This window comes from Hyaena hyaena, unplaced genomic scaffold, assembly GCF_003009895.1.
Source record: "Hyaena hyaena isolate Hyena2069 unplaced genomic scaffold, ASM300989v1 scaffold_426, whole genome shotgun sequence".
NCBI lineage: Eukaryota > Metazoa > Chordata > Mammalia > Carnivora > Hyaenidae > Hyaena > Hyaena hyaena.
In genome coordinates, this window is record NW_024081061.1 from 560,771 (window position 1) to 578,085 (window position 17,315).

Consider the following 17,315-nt stretch of genomic DNA (forward strand, 5'->3'; position numbering starts at 1 on the left):
AGGCACTGTTTCAGGCTCTGTTTGTAGGCCACAGTCTAAGGGAACCACAACGTAGTTGCCTTAGCTTCAGGAGTCAGAGGCTTGGACTGGCGCTGGCGTAGGAGAGAAAATGTCCTTTCTCAGATCGCTTTCTTCATCTGTAAAATGGGGACGGGAATCTCCTCTCCGAGTCTTCCTGGGAACTAGAGCTTACTGAGTCCCGGAAAGCGCTGGGGAAGGGTGGGGTCTTTGAACTAGCGTCTAGTTCCAAGTGCCCTAGGCTAGGAGATCCAGGCCCTACGCGTACCTGAGCTAAGGGGCGCGGCTAAGCCCTCCCTACAGGTCCAGGTAGCTTCCGGCCCGCTTAGGAGAGGAGGCAGAGGGACCGCGGTTTTCCCCGTAAGGTAGGTCGTCGAGCCCAGGCATCCGTCACAAAATAGGGAAGGTCCTCTTATTTTTTGTAAAGTTGCGGAAAAAAGAGATGAAGACGGGGCGCACTGGGGAGCTGAGCCTGGGCCGACCACGTCAGAGCGCGGGGAGCTCGAGGCGCAGTGGCTGCGGCTCCGGCCTCAGAGCCTGCGGCGTCCAAGTGGCCAGAGCTGCGCTGGGAGGGAGGCGGAGGGAGGAGGGAGGGGAGCTGAGGTGGAGGCGGGGGGGGGGGGGGGGGGGGGGGGGGAGGAGGGAGCGTCGAGTCCGGTCCGGGTTTTGCCGGCAGCCCCCGGGCAGCGTTCAGAGCTCCTGCCCGGGCGGGCGCGCGGCGGCGGCGGCGGCGGCGGCAGAGGCGGCGGAGCCTGAGCGGGGATGTAGAGGCGGCGGCACTGGCGGCAGCAGAGACGGCGGCGGCGGCAAGAGCAGGCGCCCGAGCCGAGCGAGAAGAGCGGCCGAACCTTGCCCCCGAAGCCGGGCCCCGCGTCCCTGCCCTGCCCAGCCCGCGCCCAGCCATGCGCGCCGCCTGCTGAGTCCGGACGCCTCACGCTGAGCCCTCCGCCCGCCACGCCGAGCTTCGCTCGGGGGTGATTAGTTGCTTTTTGTTGTTTTTTAATTTGGGCCGCGGGGAGGGGGAGGAGGGGCAGGTGCTGCAGGCTCCCCCCCCTCCCCGCCTGGGGCCAGCCGCGGCGGCGTGACTCCGGCTCCGGACCCGGGCACGGCGGGCGGCGCGGCTGGAGCGGAGCGCACCGCGGCGGTGGTGCCCAGAGCGGAGCGCAGCTCCCCGCCCCACCCCTCCCCCTCGGCCTCGCGGCTGCGGCGGCCGTGGCGGCTTGGACGACTCTGAGAGCCGGTAGGTGTCGGGCCACGGCCCTCCCCCGACCCCCCCGGAGGCCGGCCCCCTCCCCTTCCCCGCCTACCTCCCTCTCCTCCCTCGGGGCCCGGTGCGCGGCCGGGGCCGGAGTTCGCTGCAAGTCGGCGGAAAGTTTGGCGGCGCGAGCTCCCCCGAAGTTCAGGTGCGGAGAGCCAGGGACGGGAAAGGAGGGGTCCGTGTTTGGGAGGGGCGGGGGGCGCCCGCAGCCTGAGCCGCGGACCCCTGTAGCCTTGGAGCCCTAGCGCCGGTGATCGCTCGGTGGCCGCTGCTGTACCCAAGCCTCCCCAAGCCGCAGTCGGCTCGGTCGCAGATCACTGGGTACAGACAAAAAGAGGGGTTTTAGGGTCGGGGACTGCGGTTTGGGCGCCGTGGGTTGGGACCAGGGCTCTTCCTGCGGGGTACCGTCCCCTCTTCAAGTACTCGAGCTTCAGGGCGCTGGGGCGGCGGGAGCCCGGGTCCTCACCTCTTGGTGTTGGGCGGGCGCTCCGCCTGCGGGGGCGGCTGATTGGAGATCTGCGGCGCTCACTCCCCCCGTCAGACCCCTCGCAGCCTTGTGTTTTGGGGGCTACAGTAACTGCTGCCCTGGACCACGCGTGGCTGAGTCTCACCCCTCCACTTGGAGGGGGCGGCGGCCACTTCTACATTTCCCCTCCGGTTCCTCGCCCCCGCTACCCGCGGGGTGCCTGGCGGGCTGATCAAGTTTGACCTTTTTTTTTCCCCCCTTTTTTTCCGTCTAAGTATCACCCCCCCCCCACCTCAGTTCCCCGCGGCCTCTTTCCCGTCCTCCCCTGCCTTGGGGAGTCTTTCAGCTTGTCTCCCGAGCCCCGCGTGGCCAAGCAGCGTGAAAAGCCAGGGAGGGAGATCGGGGGTGTTCCTGTAGCTGCGGGGGTGTCCCAGGCGCCTGCCTCGCTGCTTTAGCCCCAAATTTACCCATGAAGTTCGGCCCCAAGCCCCCTCCCCTTTGCTTCCCTAGAGCGAGGGGCTGAACCGCCCCGAGAAGAATGTGTTAATTTTCTTACTGGGGGAAGTTGTCCTCTCCCGGAATGGGCTGCTTTCCGGCGGGGTGCGCCTGGCTTTGTTTATTTGTAGAATCGACAGAAAGTGAGTGACCCCAGTTTTTAAATGGGGGGCTGCTTCTGGGACCTGTCAGAAGAGCTGAAGCGCCCAATAAGGGAGCAAGATAGCTTTTTTTTTTTTCGTCGCTCGGAAGGGGTGCGCGGAGTTGGGCTGGTGCCATGGGCTGCAAGATTTGGGGGGTTCTGTAGGAACTCCTCCATCAAGACCCACACCTTCCTTTTATTCCTGAGACAGGGGTCTGAAGGGTTGGCCGCCGCGCCCTACTTTGCCCCCTGGATCCTGGGTGGTCTGCGAGTCGCGTCTTGATGTTGGGGGGAGAGCTGAACGGGGATCCGGCGAGCCAGCCTCCTGACCTCCGCCTTTCCCTGAGCGGAGGGCGCTGTTCGGAGCCCTCGGTTTTGTCGTGGGCCCAGCCCCCCCCCCCCCCCCGCGTTTGCTCAGGAAGCGGTGGGGAGGGGGGCTTGTGTGATCGTTCGGCCCTCGCCCCCGCCGGAGCCGCCCCGGGCGGCTGGCAAACAGAGTCCCTTTCAAGTTTTCCGCTGGGGCCGCCTGGCGGGGGCTGCGTGCGCGGTCGCTGCGGACTTGTTTGGAGCGCTATTTGAACGCCCGGCGCCACCTCAGCTGCCCTGGCTCGCGGGGGCGGGGGTGTCCTTCCGTGCAACTGAGAGCATTTCAATTAGACGTTTTTACTGGTCGCCCTGGCCTAAGCTTCACGTGAGCCCCCTTCCTGAAAGATCCCGTATCCTGGGTCCTAACTGCCGCAGAAACCCCAGGAACTGGTACCTGAGGCCTCCTCCTAACCCCCTTTTTGAGAGCGATGAGGGGAGACTGAGGTCGGTGCTACCTACTACTGCCTAGTGTTGATTTAGCAGTTTCCCTGGATGAGACTCAAGCAGAAGCTGGGACGGGGGGGGGGGAAGGGGGGGGGGAGTGGGGGGATTGTGGCCCGCTCTGCAGCTGTCACCCCCCTCCCAGAACGGAAATCGTTCTCTCCTTGGGGAGGAGGGAGAGGGGGTGATTTTTGTCCTGCGATGGGGTGGGAACAGCTGAGGAAGGTTGGCCTCTGAGTTCTCAGTCAGCCCTCGGGAGCTTGGTAGAAGCACCCCCACTTCATCTTGGCATGAGCTGGGGCTCTCCCAGGGAAGCCCGTAAGCCAGCCTAGTGGCTCCCTCTCTGAAGCCACCTCCCTTTCCAAGGTGGGGGCAGAGGTTCCTCTGCAGAAGACAGACCATCAGCTGGCTGGCTGTCGGTTGGCGCCTTATTTATGTGTGTATTTGGGTCCGGCTGTTTTCCCCGCTCAGCAGGTGACCCTGGCCTGGGCCTCCTATCTCTCCCCCGACAGAGCCTGTTGACTTATCCGTGGGCCAGCGGCCTCGTCTTTATCACGTGAGGCCTGGAATGTCCACCCGGCTGGGCTGGGCTGGGCCGGGCCGGGTGGGGGAAGGGAGAAGGAGGGGAGAATTCTGCATCCAGGGCCCAGACCAGCATAGGCTTCTGTTCCATGGGCTCCCACTGTGAGTCCCAACTCTTGATGCCTCTTCCTACCTTTTTGCCTGCCTTCTACCCATTTGGCAAGTATGAAACTGAGGCTTGTAGGAGTGTGGCAAGCAGGGTTGTATCTGGATAAAGAACCAAGTCTTAGAGAATTAAATACCCCACCTTCTTTAGGGCCCTACCTAGCTATTTATGGGAGAGTGGAATGAAAATGGGGGTCTCTCTGGGGGGTAGGGGTGTGGGCTGAGCTGAGGTCAGCCAAATTTTTAGGATTCTGGATAGGGTGGAGGAATGAGGGGTATACTGATGAGCCAGACCCAGGCCTGCTTTCCTAGAGCCCCCAGTCTGGTGGGGTGACCAGTAAGGCAAAACTAATCCCCCAGTCATGGTGCTCTGGAGCAAGGCCTTATTGGCCAAGGATGAGGCAGGGCTCATTTGCTGTTATTACTGTTACTATTATTGTCTATTCTCTATATGCAAATCACTTATTCATTCATTGCCCCAACGTGTATTTTTTGAGCACCTACTATGTGTCAAGCCCCACCTTTCTAACTCTGCCCCTGCTTTGGAGGCAGGCCCAGGGTAGAAGCACCTCCCTCTTCCCCACCCCCTGGGGCCTGAATTGGGGCTTCCCACCCTTTTTTCCGGTACTCTCCCTCCCTTATTCCTACCACCTGGTGCTGTTCTAGCCCCTGTGTGTGTGTGTGTGTGTGTGTGTGTGTGTGTGTGTGTGTGTGTGTGTGTGAAGTGCCCTTGATTAAGTGTATTAATAGTTAAACTCTCACCACTCATAGCTGGAACTCACCAGACCACAAAAAGCCTCCCCAGTTACTCACGCGCTACTGCCCAACAAGAATATCCCACTCAAGTTTTTTTTTTCTTTCTCTTACTTCCCCCTTCATTCCCCCCAACTCTGAGCCCACCTCCCAGGCTACAGGCAATGAGAAAGGACTGGCCCCCTCAAAGACCCAGGAATCTCCCAACCATTCCACCTGCCCCCTAAAGCCCAAGGCAGTGTCAGCTGCTAGATGAAGCTGTGTGGGTCTAGTCTGTTGGTCTGGGATGTGGGAAGCTGGGTGGTGTGTGTGCCTATGACTCAGGGCATGTGGTATCTGTAAATCTGTGTTGAACGTGTGTCCGTCTGCCTGCCTTGGGGGGTGGGAGTTTGAGCATGTGTATATTTGTGCATCAGGGCATATGTATCTGTGGATCTAGGGGTTGTGTGTGTCTGCCTTGCATCTGTACCTGTGTTTGTGAATCTGAGTATATATCTGAAAGTTGAATTTGTCCTTGTAAATCTGGGAATGTGCATATTCTGAGTTGTGTGTGCTTAGAATTTTGGAGTTATACTTGTAATTTGTGTAGATCTGTGTTTTGTATATTCTTGTAAATCTGAGGGTGTCTGACTCCCCAAGTAGTGTATGTAAATCGGTAAAGTGGTGTGTGAATCTGGGAGTGGGCATATCTGAGCTGTGCGGGTAGTGGTCTGTGTCTGTCTTTGGTGGCTGGTGGCTGTGTTCCTTTCCCTTTCTGTGTCTGTCTTTCTGAGTCTCTCCCTCCCTCCTTCCTTTCTGGTTGAGGTCCTGAGTGTGTGTGTGTGTGTATGTGTGTATGTGTGTGGCATTGAACCTCTCCCACCCCGTCCTTCCCCTCCTCTGCCCTCCCTGGCAGTAACTGGGCAGCCTCCCCGTCTGCCTGCCTGCTGGGAGTTTTGGAAGCTGTGGAGGGAGACAGGCTGGGGCCGGGGTGACAGCGCGTATCCACGGCGATGGCAGCCTGTGATTATGGGAATAAAAGGATTTTAAGGTCATGGGTGTATTTTTTTTTTTTTTTTTTGTTCTGTTTTGTTTTTTCCCCCCTTTGGTGGAGCCGGTGGCAGCAAAGGGCCAGAGCTGTGTGTCTGCAGGTTGGGAGTCTGTCCCCATGCAAATGAACATGGATATGTGGTGCTTTCCTGGAAGCATGAACACATGTGTGTACATGCATGAGAAGAGCCTGTGAAAGTATGTGTTCTACGTGTGTTCTAGCTGCCTGCTCCCTGTGTGAGAGTCCACAGGGCTGTTCCCTGGGGGAGAATTCCCAGGAAAACTTTTTGCTTCTGGGTATGACATGGAGCTGGAACCCTGCAGTCCTCTATATCCTTAAGAGCCGTCTGGCCTGATCCTTGCCTGCCTGACCTTCCCTCCACAGTAGGGTGTCTTTTGCCAGAGACTGGCTAGGCCCGGTCACCTGGGCCAGGCCACATCTTGGGGTGTCAGTGCCCCTGGCCCTGCTCCAGTCCCTGTAATTGCATTCTGCCGCCTAATCCCCCGCCAGCTCAATTAGATCGCAAATTCTTCTTCATTTCCTGCCTCTGATGCTGGCCTCCCTCTGGGCTCACAGGGCCTGGGAGAGAGGGAGGGGATCCTGCCCGGCTCCTGCCAGCACTAGGGGCTCTTAGAGGGTATGATTAGTTGCTGGCACACTGGCCCTGGGGTGCAGGTTGGAACCCTGGAAGCCGACAGGGCAGGGCCCTGCTGGCCCTCTTTGGACTAGCCTCAATAGCCCCGTCGCTGGGGGAGGGGCTTGTGCTATCTGGTACGGGGGCTCTAGGTAGACCAAGCAGATCACTCTGGGCCAGGCGCCTACACACTGCTGTCACCCCGGATCCCCACAGGCTCTGCTCATGTTCTGTTCCCAGACCAGTTGCTGGTCACCCCCGGGCACAGTAGTTGTGACCTTGTTTTTGATCTTTCCATGGCGTCTGTTTTGGAAGTCAGTAGGACCACTGAGCTCTTCTCTACTAGGTCCTCTTGACTTCCTCCCTTGACCTCACCCAGACAAGTGTGTTTAAGCACTGGCTCTGGAGTCACACCTCATTCCAAATCTTGGCCACGCCACTGTCTAGCTGGATATATGACCTTTGGGTGAGTTGTGTTTTCTGTGATCCTCAGTTGCCTTATCCCTGAAATGGGATAATAAGTGTGCCTGCCTCACAAGACCATTTTCAGGTGGACCCAAGGATAGTTGGTCAGTGCCCAGCACCAGCACCTAATCCACAATATGCAGTAACAGTTGGCTTTTCTGGTGACAAGGACTTCATACCATACTCCCAGTGAAAAGGAAGAAAAGAGTGTGTGGCTCACACGTAACGTTTCCGTGTCCATTCTACTCGTTACCTGGTGTGTGCACATCACTTTGCCTCTCTGGGTTTCTCTTCCCCATCTGTAAAATGGGACTGATAATAGGCCTGACCGCCTAGAACACATGGGAGGGTTATCTGCATGCAGATGCTTGGCCCCAGCTGCCCGCCCCAGCAGGTTTTCAGCCTATTGGTTCCCCTCATTTTTCTTCTATCACACCAAGCCTAGGGTGGTGTGGGACTGGCGAAGGCATGGGCTCAGGGACAAGGGGACTGGCCAAGGTCATGAGGCTGGTAATGGGGCCTGGGTGGAGTGGGAGGGTTAGGGGATGACCTGCTGGCTTGCTCACTCGTTTACTCGCTGGCTCAGCTGAGCTGTGAGGCATGGACTTCCCTCCCCGCTGGTCTCTGTGGAAAGTGGTGGCTTGGCTGATTTTTTTCTGTAAAGGGGAAGCTGGATGTCTACACTCTCCTTCCCCAGGAGGCACCCATGGCAGCGGCTGTGCTGACAGGCCTCCTGGCCTGCTTGCTAGGGTAGCTGGCAGCTCTGGAAGGTCGGCTGCACACACATCAGCCAGAGGGAAGAGGGAACCGCTAAGGTCCCCTGCCATCACTAATCCCCATCGCCCCTCCCACCTTCAGCCTGTTCCCTTTGGATGGAAAGACAGAAAGGAGCCACAGCAGGAGAGTTGGGGGGACTGGTTCTGCTGGAGGTGGTAGAGAGGCATGGGGTGAGGATAGGGCGTGAGGAGCCCTCTGCTGCAGGGTCCCAGTATCTCTCTGGCTAGTCTTATTTCTATGACCTCTGTCACTCACTGGCCTAGGTTCTTTAATATTTCATGGCCTGTGGAGCCAGCCCCCTGCCCTAGCCCCCTTTGTCTGTCTGCTGCCCCCCTTGGGGCATCCCTGTCACTGAATTACTCCAAGGGGCTGCCTCCCGCCTTCTCTCAACTGGCCCTAACACCTTCTGTGCTCCTCCTGACCTGTGTCCCCCACCCTCTACTTGTCACACCTTCCGCCTCATACACATTCTCTCCCCTTCTCTGACATCGTTGACCATCTCCCTGCCCTTTTCCTCCATTTTCCTCTTTTGTTGGCCTCCTCCTCAGCGGAACAGAAACCGTGGCAACTGGTCCGTCTGCCTGCTCCCCTGTCCACCCCTTCCTGCCCCCTCCCCCTGGCTGCGCTGGGCGTGAGAGCTGGTTTTATTTATTTTTCTGTTTGTTTGGGAAGAGGGCAGTGGCAGTTCTGGGCCCTGGCTGCTGCGCTCTGCCTAGAGCGGCGGGCAGGCGGGCCTTGCTGGCCTCCCAGGAATGTGGCCGGGACGCCCCGCGCTATATTTACTCCCCTCCAGCTGCCGGCCCCAGCAGGGCAGAGCCAGGCCTGCCCGGTGGCCTTGGGGGAGCCCTGTGCCCCCCCTCCCCCGTCCAGCAGACCCCACGTAGCCCTTGGGCCTACCGCTCCCTCCCTTGCCTGTGACCTCTCCTGACCTCCTTGGACTTGCCTGGCCTGCCAGCAGGAACACCCGTGTGCCATGCCAGCACAGGCATAAACTGCGGGCGCCAGGGCCTGATTCCTGTGGGGCAGCACCTGGCAGCCCCCCGCCCCCACCGAGGGGCCTCGCCTAGGCCTGTAATCTGGTGGCCAGAACTATGCAAAGTATCTTTCTGGGGCTCTCCCCAGCAGGCCTGGTCCCTGCTCTTGCCACAGTCCCCTCAGCTCTGCTGGCAGGGGTAAGGGGGTGGGGGCCTGGACAGCTTTGAGCAGCTGTGTTCTGGGCACTGCTCTCCCCCTCCCATGCAACATGCCCTCTGCCGGACCTCCTGGAGTCCTCAGGTAGACATCTGTGTGCACACCTGAGTGCTTGGACATACGTGTGCAACACATACGAACACATGCTGGATTGTACCTTCCTTGGAGGCAGGGCCATGCCTCCTGTCATTGAGTCCCTCATTCATCAGATGCGCACAGGGGTTTGTGAGCCCGCTCCCTGCCAGCCATGCAATGGGATATGGCAGTGATTCCTTCTCATGCCCCCAGTGTCTGGCACCAGCTAAGTACTAGAAGAGCTTTAGCTGTTGCTATAATCAATTGCTATCCCCCAATTATTACTGTAATAATAATAATAATAATAATAATAATAAGTTGCCACAACGATAATGGCAAGGGCTAACATCCTAAACCCTTACTGGGGCAGGCACTGTGTTAATGGCTTTCTTTAATCCTCACAGTAGCCCAGTGGTTGGATGCTGTTAGCATCCCTGTATACAGATGAGGAAACCGAGGCTGGAGAGTTTGTTACTTGCCCCAGGACTTGCCACGTGGGATTGGGTCCTGACACAGTCCTTGACTGGCTGTGAACACCAGGAGAACAGCCATAGTTGGTCTGCATGTTTACTGCACCGTCTACACTGCCTGGCACACAGCAGGCACTTCCTATGTTTGCTGACTAGAGGCCTTGCTCTCTCCTTCTTGGGGCCCTCATACTCTTGGCAGGGGACCTGACATGTTGGGAGATGGACTGATTGACCAGTTGGACAATTGAATGAATGAATGACCAGATGATTCAGTGGGAATTAGTGCTCTCAAGGGACAGTGGGTGGGAGATGGGCTTGTGCTGGTGTTTGGACTGCTATGTGGAGATCAACTGTCCCTGTAGAGGATTCTGGGAAGTGAGATGAGGGGTAGGGCTGAGAAATGTGCCTAGAGACCAGTAGGCTGCTGGGGCCTAGCCCTTGGGGTAGGTCATGTCTTCTGCCAGGATCCCAGTTTTTTCATCTGTCAAATGGGCTTGGGAGGCTTTGTCCTGGCTGGCATTCAGTCGGCCTGGTCTGGGACCGGCCTGGGGAGCCTGAGAGGTGAGGGACATTGGTGGAAGGGAGGACGCAGTGGATGGTGAAGACAGGAAGATGAAGCGTGGAGCTTGGCTTGGAACCTGAGAAGCAGGGGGACCAGCCCTGACCTGACGCCTGTCCTCCCTCTGAGCTGCGGGGTGGAGGTGCAGGCTCACAAACCCCTAGCTCCTCACTCTTGTTCTGACAAGGGCTGGGCTTCCTGACATCTTGCAGCATCAGTGACTGTGTGTGCCATGAGAGGGTGGCCTGTCCTCCAGGACTAGAGTGGCTCTATCTCCTGGCATAACCCCCACCTCCCCCATCTCATTTCCAGTTCCTGTTGACCCTGATGGAAGAGACCCATCCCCTCTCCTGCCTGACCCACCTTCTCCAAAGCTAGATGAGGAATCAGCTTTTAGCTGGGCCCCTAACTCCAGTTGAGAGTGGGCTTGGCTGGCCCCCTTTCTTCTTGCGAGTATAAGATCTTGGTGGCCTAGAATTTTTAGTCACAGGAATTTAGAATCAGAATGCTTGGAGCGGAGGGATTCTTTTCAGGATTCTTGTCGTGTTGGGATTCTAGAATCACAGAACCATGAGTTTTACTGCAAAGGAAGCGTGAATGGTCATGTTTCAATCTTGTTTGACGCTAGGAGACAGTGAGGATCTGAGAGGAGGGGCTTCCCTGTGGTGCCCTCAAGTGACATGAGTATGTACCTGAGACAGAAACCCAGGTCTGCCTCTGGTCTACCCCTCGTTGGAGATCTGGCTGGCATGGGGAGTGGGCTGTGTGGGCCCAGTCAGGCAGCAAAGGGGTGCGGATAGCCTGTAGGCACAGGAGGGGTCCTGACGGCGGTGCCCACCCACCCGCTGCCCACCCGCCTGCTGCCCACGCTTCCCGAGGCACCAGTGTGAGGAGGAAATGCCGGCTGTTGCTTCCAGCGACAGCCGGCAGGGCCGGGCGGCTTCCCAGCTCCCCCTCTGATTCATGGCCGCCTGCAGCTCCCCCCTCCCCTGGGGGCCTCAGCAGCCCCATCTGTGCAATGGGGAGAGGAGGCTCTACCCCAGAGTCTAGCGTCACAAAGACAATACATTTGGGGCTCTTTTCAACAGCACATTGATGCTTAGAGAGTGTTGGGAGACTAGCTTGGAATAGCCAGCTGGGCATTTGGACCCAGAGCATTGAGAAGTTCTGCCTGGAGTCAGTCTCCCTAATGTCTCCCGTAGTCTGGGGGTGCCGAATTGATTCTCCCAAAAAGTGTGGTGGGTGGTAAAAGGAAGAACACTGGATGGGAGGCTTAGATCACTGGGTTCTCTTTTGACCTCAGTATACTCATCTGCAAAATGGAGGTTGTTATTCCATGAGATCTCATTCAGTGTCAACTCTGCCTGGGTATGTGCTGGATGATGGGCATACTGGGGATGCTGAGGCAGGTAGCAGAGTGCTAGGACAGAGACGGGGTCTCTTTGGCTGCAGACATGGGGTGGGAGTATGGTTTGGCTGAAGGGGTGGCTCTGGAAGAAGGAATGAGGTAGAGTGAGATAAGGAGCCTGCCAGCAAGGCACTGTCCAGCGGAAAATCCCAGCCACTCTCAGGAAGCGTTTCCTCCACCGGGCTCTGGGAGAGAGGCAAGACAGGAAAGCGAGTAGCTGGGGGCAAACAGTCCCCCAGCCAGTCCTAGTGGAGATGTCCCTGGCCTGGCAGCTGGGCGGGTGTGCCCCTTGCTCTGCGGGAGGGCTGGAACACACCCTCCACCATGCTCTGAGGCTGGGCCTGTGGTGGGAGGGCCAGGACTGCCAGGAGGGGCCGGGCCATAGTCCAGATTTCAAAGCCTTCCCCAGGGGCCTCGTGGTGCCCTCCGCCCTGTCCTGAGCTGCCGCCGCGGGGGTGGCAGATGCTGTTTCATCGGCTGAGGCGAGTGGGAGGCCTCCGGAAGGTCCTCCTGGGAGGTTCCGGGGGGCAGTGGGGGCGTCGGCAGCTGCCGCCCAGCCAGAGCTGGCTCACAGTGGCCTCCCAGGTCCCTCCATACCCCAGGCTTGGGGCCCGGGGGTGGTGCTTTGGAATTGAGACTGGTCCCCCCCCCCCGCCTTTGCTTCATCCCCCCAACACACACACACGCGCGCGCACACGCGCGCACACACACGCACACACACTGCCCACCAAGCTTCTTGGCTCTGGCCCCCTCCCATCCCTGGCTGTGTCTGCAGAGCCCCCCGGGGAAGGCAGGGGAGGAGGCGCAGCGGGCTCAGAACAGCGGGTGCCCGTGCAGCCAAGTATTTGTGCGAGCTGTCAGAGACAGACAGGCATGTGGGGAATTTGGTGCGTGTGGGGTTGGGGGAAGCAGCCGGGTGGGCAGGCAGGCAGGAGGAGGGAAGGTGGGGGTGCCTCCCCCGCCTGTTGAACCCTGCAGAGACCACCATTTTCCCCAGCCCCACACCAGAACGTATGTCAAGCAGTGTCTTCCTGCCGCTACCAGGACAGTGAGACTGTGACCCTTGCTAGAGTCTGATATGGTGCTGACACCGGGGAAGGGGGTGCCATGTCGAGGGTTGGAGCCTGGGAGAAGCTGTCTGGTGAAGTGTGGAGCCAGGCAGGAATCCGGGTTGTGCCCGACTATGGCCTCCAGGAAATAGCAGCTGTCATGCTCCCGCGTCCCCCTGCACCCTTCCCCCCCCAAGCCTGGCACAACTTGTTTCCTGGCCAGGGTCCGGCTGGGGCAGATTGGAGGAGCCTGGTATTGCCCAGTCTGGGCAAGGAACAGGCTGGGTGGAAGGGGCCATGTTTATAAGCCTACAGGTACTTGGGGTGCTGGGGAGGGGCTCCCCTAGCCATTGTTTTGCTAAAGCAGGTTGGAGTCACTTGGACAAGGGGAACTTGGCCCTTATTTCCCTGCACAGAGACCCCAATTTAGTCACCTTTGGGGTCTGCTCTTCAGTAGTGCCTGTTAAGCATGTTAGAGCCTAGAGCCTGAGTAATACTCGATGTTTCATGTCTGAGAGCCCAGAGAAGGGGATACACTGGCCCAAGATCACACGGTGGGCTCCCCAGGCTTTTCTCTACCCTCATGTGGGTGGAGCCAGCGGGAAGAGGTGAACACTGGGGGTTTGCTGGGGTGGGGGGACTATATTTAGTCAGTCCTGCCGAGCCAGGGGGCCCCTGGGAGCAGCTGTCAGTGGGGGGGCAGACAGAGGCCTGGAGCTGCATTTAGTCTGGACAGAAATATCCTCCCCCCACCCACCCACCCACTGGCTGGGCGGCCAGGCTGCGGGCTTGTCCCCTGAGGGGCAGCTTGCCTGGGCCTGGCGGCCGGCGGGACAGGCAAGATGACCCGATAGGCTTTTCCCAGCTCAGGTTTCGATGAAACAGGAACCGGAGCCGCAGCCTGGGCTGTGGGGGCCAGGGCAGCCAGAGCCTAGGGGGCCAGGGCTGCCTCCCCCTATTCCCCCTTTCTCCCCATGGTGCAGCCTCCCATTCTCTGAGGCCTAGGGAAACGGCAGGTTATTTATCAAGCCAGCCTCCCTGCCGTGTCTGCCTGCGCCTCCCCCCACCTTACCTCCCCCCCCACTCTTGCGCTGGCGGCCATGAGCCCAGCAGAGCAGGGTGAGCTGGGCGGGCAGGCGGCAGGATGAGCTCAGGAGACGTGAGTCACCCCATCCCTAGCAGCCCCACGAGGCCCTGCGGCCTTGCAGGCAGAGCGCACTCACGCACTCCTCACACGGCACACCCAGGGGCATACACTTGGGACAGACATATTCGCTCAGCACACGTAGTTCCTCACGACCCAGCCACACACAAGCGACACACACAGTGCGGTCCTGGTCAGCTAATCTGTAGACGCTCTTACAGTCACAGCCCCAGCCTCTGGCATGTACACATGCTGGCACATACATAGGCAGATGGACATACGTAGTCACACGTGGGCGTGCTGTACCCCTGGGAGGACCTCAGACACTGCTCCAATAAAGTAGTTGTATGTCTGCTCCACCTTCAGGCCACAGCCCAAAACCGCATGGTTCCACAGAATTGGGCCAGGAGCACTGACAGAACACAGCCTGGTATGTGTGCTCACACATAGGCAAACACGCACACACATGACACAGTTGGACATGTAGAGTCACCTGAGTTCTGTAATGTGGGTGTCAGAAGGGAGGTGTTTTCCCCCATTCCCCAGATTGGGTTGGCTTTCTCTAGGGAAAGAGGCCCAAGTATCAGGCTTGGAAGTGTTAAACCCACCCTGCCCTCCAGGATGGGGAGGTGTGACCCAGGTAGAGCATGTTGGGCGTAAATGGGGGAGAGATACAGAGGTAGCTAGGAAAAGGAAAGTCCAGGAAAAGAAAAGCTGTGGAAAATCATTTTTCCTGCAAGTGCCAAGTGGCCAGCTGCTGTTCCCGCTTGGGGCAGGGTCCTTAGAGATTGGGGGTGCCAGAAATTGGGGGAAGAGACCCCCTTAATCTAGTGGGCTGTGCACCAGGAGCCTGCCTGCTTACTCTGGCATCCGCTTTCCTCAGTTCTTTTGGCTCCCAAGTCTCATTATCTCCCCCACCTTGCAGCTAGTACACTGAGATTTAGAATCCAGACAGATTTCCTGGTTTTTAGTCTACTGGCCTACAAAATGGGTACAGAGCTGACTTTTAATACAAGGAGCGGCTGGGTTGCTGGATTAGAGGGATGGCCTCAGGGAGCCTGTAAGCTTCTGCTGTGCACTAGGTCTAGGGCTTGCCTTCCCTAGACTGGGCAGAAAGGGGGGGGGGGCGTATCTTTTTATTAATATACTGAAAAACAGTTTTCAGATGAGAGAATTGAGTCTGATGGGTCTGACTTCATGGTCATGAAGGACTTTAGATACAGTCAACCCAACACTCAGACTGCAGATCATTCTTTCTCTACAAGATTGAGAGACCCCAGGATGGGCCAAGGGGCAGGTGACTATAAGGACTTGGGCCCAAGCTAGCTCCCACCTCCTGACCACAAAGATCCCCCTCATAAAGGCCTAGACAGTGGTCAGGGAGGGAAGAGGGGCCCAGGCGTTCTGAAGTAAACAAACAGCAATGGTCATTCAGGAGGATTGGATGTCCCCTGAGCCATGGACTCTGGAGTTGGACAGGCCTGACCTCCAAACTTGGCCTGCTTTGCAACCGTGGGCCACTCTGACCTCACTTTTGCCACCTGTGAAATGAGTATGAGCCTTATCTCTGGGTCTGAAAGCTGTAAGACCTGAAGGAGGTGGTGGGGTGTGGTTCTCACCATGTCTCACCTGGATCTCCAGGAGAGTCCAGACCTCCTCCCGAATTGACAGCTCCGCCAAAGCAGGCATTTCCCTGGGAGTGGTACCCCACCACAGGACTCCTTAATTAGACTGTCTTGGATTCAGCCTTCTTTACGGCTGTTCTCAGATGGGAACGCTGAGGTGTGGAAGTGAAGAGGCTGACCTTGGGGCCACAGAGCAGGGGAGGCATGGGAATGGGTTGGATCCAGGGAGAGGAATGTGGGGTCCTTGGATGTCTGGACATTCCTGGGGACTTTACCATATGGGAGGAAACAGAGCCAACAATAGATCTGAGGCATTCTCGGTTCCCCAACCCACCAGTACACAGCAATGCCACAAGTTAGACTCAGCAGGGACTTACAGGTGGCAAAAAGGTTCTTTGCAGTGTGGTGAGGGGCTTGGCACACACCTATGTGAAAGCACTTTGGGGACCTTTGGAGACAGAAGAAGCGCTGACACAGAGCAGGCCAGGCTGGGGGCCCAGGGAAGGCGGAAGATAGATCGGCAGGAAGTATAGGTGAGTTCTTCCTGTGGCCAGAAAGGGCAATGCAGGCCTGGACAGCTGAGTGCTGCCCCCCCCCTCCCCCCCCCACCTCCAGTAGACTTCAGACCTCTACCAATGCTCATCTCTCTTTGTCCCCACAGGTAAAAGGGCAGGGGAGGAATGATCTCCATGGGGCTGGAGGACTGAAGCACGAGGGATTGGCTCAGACTCAAAGGCAGTGATAGACCTGGGGCCACAACCTAGGTTACCCAGCACTCCTGGCTCGAGCTGTTCTTGACACTCTTGTGCTGGCTGATGATGGCAGTAAAAATAACAATACAGCTGTCATTTGTTGAGCACCTTCTGTATGTTGGCCCTGCACTGAGAACGTCTATCCTCTCTAGGACCCTGACTCAGGGGGGGCGGGGGCTGTCATCGTTTGCACTTCACACACAGACCATAGAATGGGATGAGCAAGGTCAAGCAGCTTCTCTGAGGCCACCTAGAATGTGGGCTGCAGATTGGGAGAGGAACTCCGATCCCAAAGCCCATTTGGACACTTCCATGGTCTGAAACTGTGCTTCAGAGCAGGGGGGTCCTACCCATCCCCATAATCATATGATAAGTAATGTTCCTGGTTGGGCCAGCCTCTTCCCCACGTATACCCAGCCCCATGACTGTCCTAGGGACCTCTGCTATCTCAGGGCACTCCCTAGGTTTGGACACAAGGGCCTTGGGACTGCTCACTCCTTAGGCCTGGGAAGGGTGAACCCTGTTGGCTTTGGCTTCTGCAAGGGTTGTGATTCACTGGGACCGGGGTAGAGGACCAGGGGATGCACCGGGGAGCAGATTGATGCCCCTTATGGTTTCAGGGATATCTCTGTAGACAAGTTCTGGGAAACTCAATTGCTGCTCTTGCCGAAGCCGCCTGGGGGCCTGGTCAGGGTCACACACCTCCCACACCCCCCAACCTCCCACCTTCCTGGGGGCTCCTTTCCCTTCCAGGAAGCCCCGCAGAAAGTGCCCTTGAGGTGGAGATATCTTCTGTAGACGGGGGCAGCCAGAACAGTGACCCCCACCCTCCAGTCAGTGTGCCAGTTAGCCAAAGAGAGCACCAGGCACAGTATGGCCCTAGGTCAGGACTCACTAGAGGTCATGGAGTCAGATTTCTGTTCTGGAAGTTGGTACTGCTTCATATGTAGGGGTAGATTCTCTGGGTTTAGGGTCCTGGGATGTGTGGCAATCACTTCCCCTATCTGGTCTCAGTTTCTGCATCTGTGAAATGACAGTCTGCTGAACAAATTCTCTGGGGGAGAGGTAAGTCAGACACACACCCACATGCCTTCTACTGGTGTTCCCAGGTTGGCCAGGCCCAGTGTTCCTGCAGCCCTCACATTGGCCACGGGATCCAAGAGGAGCAAGGAAGGCTCTAGAGTTAGGCACGCCTGGATTTTAGTCTCACCTCTACCATCCATAGTTATTGCCCCACTCAAGTCTGAGCCTCAGTGTCCTCATCTGTGAAATGGGTGAACCGTGGTGCTTACCTTTGGGTTATTACAGCAAGGATAAAACAAGAAAATGTGGACAGAGCACCTGGCACAGACTCTGTTGATGGTGGTGACAGTGGAACCCTCACGAATACCTGGAGCTGTCCTCCTGGTTGCTGTCCCCACCCCCCAACCTTGGTCTCAGGGATTCTGGGAAGGAGACAGTGCCAGTCTGCTGGCTCAGCCGGCTTGGCCACTGACCTTCAGAGCACCCA

The 17,315-nt window shown here is 57.9% G+C and overlaps 1 protein-coding gene across 3 annotated transcripts in view; it reads left to right on the plus strand.

Moving 5' to 3' along the window:
- The first annotated feature begins 329 nt into the window (after positions 1-329).
- The window catches only part of CXXC5 (CXXC finger protein 5), a 34,694-nt gene continuing 17,708 nt past the window's right edge, over positions 330-17,315 (plus strand). The window contains exon 1 of one of the 3 annotated variants that reach the window (XM_039252749.1): positions 330-383. The gene's annotated coding sequence lies outside the window, so the exon portion shown is untranslated. Of the gene's footprint in view, positions 384-743; positions 1,259-1,320; positions 1,422-17,315 lie in introns of those variants that run through there. The other 2 variants (XM_039252747.1, XM_039252746.1) reach the window with 2 other exon arrangements.